This window comes from Arachis hypogaea, chromosome 3 (assembly GCF_003086295.3).
Source record: "Arachis hypogaea cultivar Tifrunner chromosome 3, arahy.Tifrunner.gnm2.J5K5, whole genome shotgun sequence".
Classification (NCBI taxonomy): Eukaryota; Viridiplantae; Streptophyta; class Magnoliopsida; order Fabales; family Fabaceae; genus Arachis; species Arachis hypogaea.
In genome coordinates this window covers 133,188,831-133,197,398 of record NC_092038.1, presented here as the reverse complement: position 1 = coordinate 133,197,398, position 8,568 = coordinate 133,188,831, and the positions used below count along the sequence as shown (strand labels likewise).

The 8,568-nt window shown below is 30.2% G+C and overlaps 1 long non-coding RNA gene across 1 annotated transcript; it reads right to left on the bottom strand.

Moving 5' to 3' along the window:
• Window positions 1-431: 431 nt before the first annotated feature.
• LOC140182802 (uncharacterized) lies at window positions 432-2,981 on the bottom strand. The gene is made up of 3 exons (XR_011878941.1): window positions 2,825-2,981; window positions 2,685-2,744; window positions 432-845 (listed from the first exon to the last, which is right to left on the bottom strand). It is a non-coding gene; the product is annotated as an uncharacterized lncRNA (long non-coding RNA).
• Window positions 2,982-8,568: the final 5,587 nt, after the last annotated feature.

Sequence of the window (8,568 nt, the reverse complement as noted above, 5' to 3'; positions counted from 1 at the left end):
CTTATTACCATTAGATGCCTTGATATGTGTGTTAAGTGATTTCAGAGTTTATGTAACGACCCAATTTTCAATATGTCTAGATCATACCGGAAACTGAGCGCTACCAATTTGTCTTCCTAATTATTATCTATTATTTATCATATGAGCCTGATTCATTGTTAAATGCGTAGTTAATTTGCGTGGTGTATTTTTTTTGAAAATGTTTGGATTAATAGACAGAATCATTTATAATCAATTCACAAGTAATAACAGATAAAACAGTTATAAACAACCACACAAAAATACATAACAAGTAGTTGACAACATTCGGTGATTCAGCCTTTATTAGCATATAGAATGTTAGTTAGAACACCCCTAGATATAGCTAAATAATATCTATATACATATATATATATATATATATATATATATATATATATACAACATCCCAGGTCCTGACCTGTTCAAGAGGTCCCTAAGCTGGCACCTAGGCTAGCCTAGACTCTATACTCACCTAGTCCCTCTAAACTACTAAAGCGAGGGAAAGTACGTTCTAGGTCTTCAAAACTCAAGTCAAGTGGAACATCATCAAAAGATAGAACATCATCTGCTACTCCTCTGCATGATCAGACTTTTCCACAGGACGTCTCTCTGGTACCTCATGAAGTAGCCACACAATAGGAATCTCATACACATGATTTAGGTTAAAGTGCGCATACGAACGGGGTGCAGACGTTGGCTGGTCTCACAGTATATACATATAATCAGAGAACGATATTCACCCTAAACTCAGAAGACTGCCTAGAGCGGAATCCCTTTTTGCGTACAATCGTCAGCGAACTACGGAAAGAAACTCTTACTTCCATCTAAAGGGGAAAGGGAGAGAGAAGGGGTAAGAACTGGGGAGTTCTTAGTAGGGCCGGGGTTATTAGTTACGTTCATTTACTTGGGGTCGATTAGTAGACGAATAACATAATATAGCGAAGCAGTAAACAGAAGATAAAGATAGAAAGAGAAAGTAGAGAGAACAGAAAGCAGAACACAAACAAAAGAATATAAGAAAATAAAACACAAAAATAGCATACAAGCAGACAAACATAAAGAAGTAGATCACACACAGAAAGGAATGCAACAGAGAATGATGCGCAGACAAGAATGATGCATGTCTAGCCCTAGCGCAGGCCATGAGCTCATGTGCCGGTTGGCTGCCCGCAATCCCGACATTTATTCGGTCACGAGTAATCCTGATTTCCCGGATACGATTTTCCGTTCCTAAATAAATGCGCATATAATAATAGCCGCTCATTTGAGACAACCTCTGCTTACTGCAGAAAAATATATATACTCTGCTCTGCTCTGGGGAAGTGGAAAATAGCTGTAGGTGACTTAATTTCCCTACAGAAGCTCTGGGTTGCATTAAGCAACTAATATATATTAAATATAACTCAGGGTTGCATCAAGCAACTAATATATATATATATATATAGCTCTGGGTTGCATCAAGCAACTAATATATATAAATATCTCTTTATTATATTACTCTTCTCTTTATATCTCTTTACTCTGTTCTGGTTTCTCTTTTCTCTGTATCTCTTTTCTCTTCTCTGATTACTCTCTTCATCTGTATCTATATTACTCTTTTTCTCTTTATCTCTTTACTTTACTCTGGTTACTCTGTTTTCTGTATTTCTCTACTCTGTTCTGATTTCTTGGTTTAACGTATGTATTTAAAGCTTATGTAAATTTCGGTATGAACAGTTAGCCTATCCCAAGTATAGGTTCATTAAGTCTATACTGAAACAGTTTAACTTTTCATATAATACATAACCCTATTCGCAATTCCAAGACTAACTATGTTGCCCTAATTCGTTCACTAGTCTCTGTCTGTTTTTCTGTCATTAAAACTTTACAGACTTTTTCTTCGATTTTTATCTTTTCTTCAACTTTTTATCTTTTATTTATCTTTGCCTCACTAATATGTTTTTACCACTCCCTAAGTGTTTTATGAAGATAATTATGAGATTCTGCGCTTAAAGTTTTCTTTCTAAAGCTTTTACAGAAAACTGCCTTTTCCGCATTATTTTATTATTTTTATTAAAATATTATTTTTAATTAAATATTATTATTTAATATTTTATTATTTTTTTATTATTTTATCATTAAATTTTTGAAAAATTAACTTACTTTTATTTTTAACCTTTAAAATTCACTTTTTACCACCCGTAACTTTTAATATTTCTACTTTTACCACCCTAACTTTCAGAAATTACCAAACAACCCCTAAAACACCAAAAATTTTACTTCCTTGCCCTTTTTAAGATCTAAGGCCTGTTCTTCATTGTTCTTCATCACACTCAAAGTGTTCTTCATGTTCTTCAGATTCTTTCTCTGTTTTTACCCGTTTTTCAGTCTTTTCAGCAACCGATTTTTACCATAATTCAAAATAAAATTACAGCCACTAAAACCCCATCTTTTCTACATGATTTCAACATAAATTGAACCTCAATTTAAGCTTAGGGTTTCGTTTTTCCAGCTGCCCAAGAATATGAACTTTAAAGCTTGAATTTCATCAAATTTCATCAAAATTTCACCAAATTTTCACCAAGAATCAATCATATATGCAACCAATTTTTAGCACAGCCAAATAATACAACTTTCACACAACTCAAACACAAATAATCAAGATTAATTTCGTGACACCCTACCTGGTCTTGCTGCTCCTAATTCAATCAAACTTTCAGGTGGTCCTTAAACACTTTTTCCTCCTAAATCACATCAAGAAAACACATATTTAAGCATGTTTCCTTGAAACTAAATCAAAAGAGAGATGGTACAGCCAACTCACCTTGATCCCAGCCTTGATAAGTCATATGATCATGTAGAGAAAGAAGAGAGGATCATTTTGGTCGGATTGAAATTTTGATTTGAGTTTTAGTTCAGAAGAAATCAAGCTTTGAAGATTAAGTGTTCATGAAAGTTTCTCTCTTTTCTCTCTTGTTATTTTCGGCCAAAATGATGAAATGAGACAGCCTTGGAGGTCTTGGGGGTGTAAGGTGAGTTGTGATTGGTTGGCTTGGAGGTGGATTAAAATAATATTAAAATATCTCTGGTGTACAACTACTAAAACTAGGTGTATCGGAACACTCGTAAAAATATCTCTAAAAATTATTTTCTGAGCTACTAGCATAAATGACACTAGTAACATATTTATTATGAGAATAGAACATGTATAATGAGGCCTTAGCATTGCTAAATTCATCAGAGAGTGCTGGTGCTAAGCTGCACCAGTAAACCGTAAATCCGGTTAAACCGATTTTCTGTTTTTAACAAAAACAGACCAGGTAACCTTATAATATCATTCAAGAATTTTCTAATACTAATATAATGATAATATTATACTATTATCTCTCTCCTCTCATGAATCGAGTCCGGTTCGTCAAACAGAGACTATTTACGAAAATCAGAATCAAAACTGCCAACCGATACGGTTCAAAAACTAGGTTCTTCGTGATTGCATTATCGAGCTTGCCTCAGAGGAGGTTCTAGCTTAAGGATGACATAATGATAATGAGGATTGAAATGCTTGATGATATAGCAGAGCTGTTCCCTTTACTAATCTTCCGGAGAAATCCGTACTTTCAGAAAAGATCTCATGTACTCGAAAATCAAGGTTATTACAGTTTATAGGGCAGGAATGGCTTAGAGGATGGAAAGGAAGCATGCAAAAGTGGAAGGAATACAAGAAACTGAAGGAACTGCTAAAGCTGTCCAGCCTGACCTCTTGGTACTAAATCGACCATAACTTGAGGTACAGTGGTCCAAATGACGCGGTTCCAGTTGCGTTGGAAAGCTAACATCCGGGACTTTGCAACGATATATAATTTGTCATAGCTGCCCTAAAGCCAGGCGACGCAAACGCGTGGATCACGCGGACGCGTGACCTGACAGAAACGCAATCCACGCAAACGCGTGGACGACGCTTCTGCGTCACTTTCCCGCGACCTGTACGTACCAGAATACGCTGGGGGCGATTTCTGGCTTGTTTTTGACCTAATTTTTGGCCCAGAAAACACAGATTATAGGCTATAAAGTGGGGGAATGCATTCATTCATGAAGATGTCTTCCATCATTCACTTTTCATAATTTTAGATGTAGTTTTTAGAGAGAGGGGTTCTCTCCTCTCTCTTAGGATTTAGTTTTAGGATTTAGGATTATTTCTTCTTCATCACAGGTTCAATGTTCGTTTCATTTAGTTTATCTTCTACTTTTATTTATCCTAGTACTTTGGTTTATTTATTTTTCTTATTGATTCTCTTCTTTTCCAATTTGGCTTATGAACTTTCCAATGTCAGACTTGATTCTCTTTATTTAATGCAATTTGAGGTATTTCAGATTTATCACTTCTTCTATTGTTTGTTATTAATTGATGTTCTAAGTTAGATCCGAACTTGATTTTGGAGTTGATTAATATTTGGAGACCCTTGAGTTGAATTACTCAAGAGTTGAATTGTAATTGGGTTTATTGTTGGCTGGCTCTTTAGTCACTAACGCTAATCCTTCCCAAAGGAGAGGATTAGAACTTGTGAATAGAAGTAGACTTCCAACTTACTTGAATTTCTTTTACTTTACTTCGTAAAGGATAACTAAGTAGAAGCAACCTTCAATTATCAATTGATCTTGAGAAAAATCCAACAAGGATAGAACTTCCGATTGATCTCTCCTAATCAAGGCTTTTTATTGTTATTATTTTATTTCCTCTGCCATTGCTATTCTTGCTTTTTATCTTAATCCGAAACCCCAAAACACACTTTTTCATAACCAATAATAAATCACACTTCCCTGCAATTTCTTGAGAAGACGACCCGAGGTTTAAATACTTCGATTATCAATTTTAAAGGGGTTTGTTGCTTGTGACAACCAAAACGTTTGTAAGAAAGGATGATTGCTTGGTTTAGAAACTATACTTGCAACGGGAATTTATTCTGAATTCTAAATCGTCAATCTTCCGTTCTTCAACAGTATTCTTGTACAAAATGTTGCTCACCCTTTTCGAAATGTGACTTTGTATGTTCACACAAAGACCATTTTGTAACTCTACAAAACTCGTGCTGTATGGAATAGCAAATGAAAATGGACATTCACAAATAAAACCCACTCCTTCGTGTGTATTCGGTATAATCTCACCGTTATAATACACTCGTATATTTGCAATATCCTCCATATTCTAACTTTTTTTACCCTTCTAATAACCGAAAAATCTCACAAGCACAAGCATCAGATACATGAAAGAAAAGGGAATGGGAGTACAAGTGAAGAAGAGAAGTGAGGTGCGAGTTGGTATTAGCTGTGTTAGCTATTTATATGCAAGGCTCTTTATTAAAATATTATTTCGCATACAAAACGTAAGCTGCGTTTTGTACATTTTGAAAAAAAAATTTAGGCCCAAACAAAATGCAACCTACGTTTTCTCTTCTTCCAAAAAAATTTGAACAGCTCATCTAACAAACGCAGCCTGCGTTTTACTTTTTTTAAAAAATTAATAAATCTTTTTTGACAAACGCAACCTGCGTTTATGCCTTTTTTTTCTTAAATAAAAAAAATATTCAAATGCAAAACGGAAATTACGTTTTGTTTTATTTGAAACAAAAAAAAAAAAACAACGAAATGCTAGAAAATGAAAAATGGAAGCTGCGTTTTTCTCCTGACACCCATAGCAGTGAAAATTTTGGCTGTTGCTCCATTTCATGGTGATACACCATAAGCTTCTCTATTTGCAAAAAAATGAGCCCATTACTATATTATTTTTATTTAAAAATTAATTATTAATTATTGTCGTTACAACTTGACCGATTATGAGTTGGTCTCTAATATTTTTCCATGCGTTAATTAAAGGGTGAATAAATTACAATTTAAACATTAAGATTAAGAGTGACCAATTCTCATGGTGGACTCTTTATGATTTACTCTAACTTTACACAATATTTTCTTTTCATCCAAAAAATCAGAAATTAAAAAAAGGGTAAAACTGAGGAAATAACAATCGATTTATTTTGTCAAATATTTTTTATATTTTTAGGAGCCACATGTTTATTTTTTTATTTGAAAATTATTTTGTCAAATAAAAATTTTGGATAACAATATGGTCATTACCCAAAATAAGATTACTTACAAAGTTTATTGAAATAAATCTCTTTCCTATTTTCAAATTATTTAATTATTGACAAAAATACTCCCAATTTATAATACCAAAAAAATATTTTTAAAATATTAAAGATTTATGTGTATATTAAAGACAAATATTAAGATTATTATTAGTAAAAATATTTAAATATTTTATTTTAACAAATGTATTTAAAATTGACATTTTTATATTTTTTTATAAAATTTTCTTAATTATTAACAATAACGTTTGCCCATGTTAACTAAATCTGATATCTAAAACTGCACGAAACATATCCAAACATAAAGAAAATTAGTTTTCGTTAACAAAAGCAATTAGGATCACAAACAAAGCTTTTGTGGTCGTCTACCACACCAAAATTCGCAAAGGATCATGTTTATGGCTAAATTAACAGAGACAATATTTTTTCACTTTTTCTTTAAGGAATTATAGATCGGATATTTTGGTATGTAACAAATTTTTTTTTTTTGAAAGTCATCCAAAATTAATCCATCTGATAAATTGACATCTCTATTGTTTTCAATCAATTTTTAATATACGTATTAAATAAATAAATACCTAACAAATTTTATTATAACACAATTATATTCTAAAGTATGATGGTAAAACAAATCACTCTACTTCAAAATAACAAAACGACTAATCTATTTAATGAAATTATTTTTTGAAAAGTTAAAAAAAAAAATAAAATTTGTTAAAAATCAAAATGTTTAATCTGAAATTCTTCTATGTCCATCTTTAGTGTTTATGCTACTATTTATATATTATTTAATATTGTTTGAGTATTTTTATTATTATAATAAATAAGTAATATTTTTGTGGGCAAATAGATAATTAGAAGGTTTTTTTTATCCTAATTATATAAATTCTTTTATATAATGTATTAATACTCAAATTTATGACAAATTTTTTATTTTGGTCTCTGAGATTTATGCGATTAATCATTTTGATCATCGAAATTTAAAATTACTTGTACTGGTCTTTCAAATTCAAGTCCGGGTATCAATATGATTCCTCGACTCTTTTTGGCGATGACTAGACAAACAGAATGCTGGCACCCTCTCTGCCACCGTGGATGATGAGTAAATGACGTCGTTTATCATTGGCACCCAAACAAGTCAGAAATGTCGTCACTTTGTATATGAAGGGAGAAGAAACAATGGAGACCAAAATAAAGTATTATTCTTCTTCTCTACCTCTACTATTCTTCATTTCAGACTTGTTTGGCCGCCAAGGATAAACAACATCGTTTACTCATCATTTAGTATGACAAGGAGGCTCCATCTCAGCACTCCGTTTATCTAGTCATCACCGGAAAGAGTCGAGGGACCATATTGGTGTCCGGACTTAAATCTAAAGGATTGATATAGGTAATTTTGAATTTTAGAGACCAAATTAAATAATCGTGTGAATCTAAGGGACCAAAATGGGTATTTACTATTTAGTCCAAATTCATTTTTAAAAGATAATTTATTTTTGAGAAAATTCCACTCCTTCTCCTGCGAGATGCTAAAATGAAAATGACACTTTTCTCCCCTCTATTTTATAAATGTACATTCTCTTTCCTTCTAACTTTTAAAAAACCTCCTCTTTAATCCATTTTAAACTTTTTGTGTTAACTAATGTTAACTTTATCCATTTTTAAAGAAAAAGTAAATTATTTTTTTAAAAAATATTCATTAGCAAAAATTTTATTTTTTATCATTAAATTTTGCTTACCAAAATACTCTTTAATAAATTATTCTTTTATTGATTAAATTGTATTTTTAAAAAAATTAATAATTATATTATTTTTTTCTAAAAAATCCTTCAATAATTTTTTAATTATTAAATTATAATTTTTCCAAAATTTTTGTTAACAATTTTTTTATATTTTACTATTAATTTTTCGATATCTATATATATTATTTTAACATTAAATAAAAAATTTTAATAAAATTATTTTTCAATATCAATATATATTAGTTGTTATATATATTAATAGTAATAAGATTTTTTTATTTAATATTAAAATAATATATATTGTTATCAAAAAATTAATAATAAAATATAAAAATAATTGTTAATAAAAATTTTGGTAAAATCATAATTTAATATTTAAAAAATTATTGAAGTTAGGTATCTTAAAAAAAAATAATTTAATTATTAATTTTTTAAAAATATTTTGATAAAAATACAATTTAGTCAATAAAAAATAATTTATTAAGAGGTATTTTGATAAACAAAATTTAATAATAAAAAATAAAATTTTTGTTAATGGTATTTTTTTAAAAATAATTTATTTTTTCTTAAAAAATAGATAAAGTTAATATTAATTAATATAAAAAATTTAAAATAAAATAAAGATAATATTTTTTAAAAATTAAAAAAAAAGAGAATATATATTTATAAAATAAAAAAAATAAAGT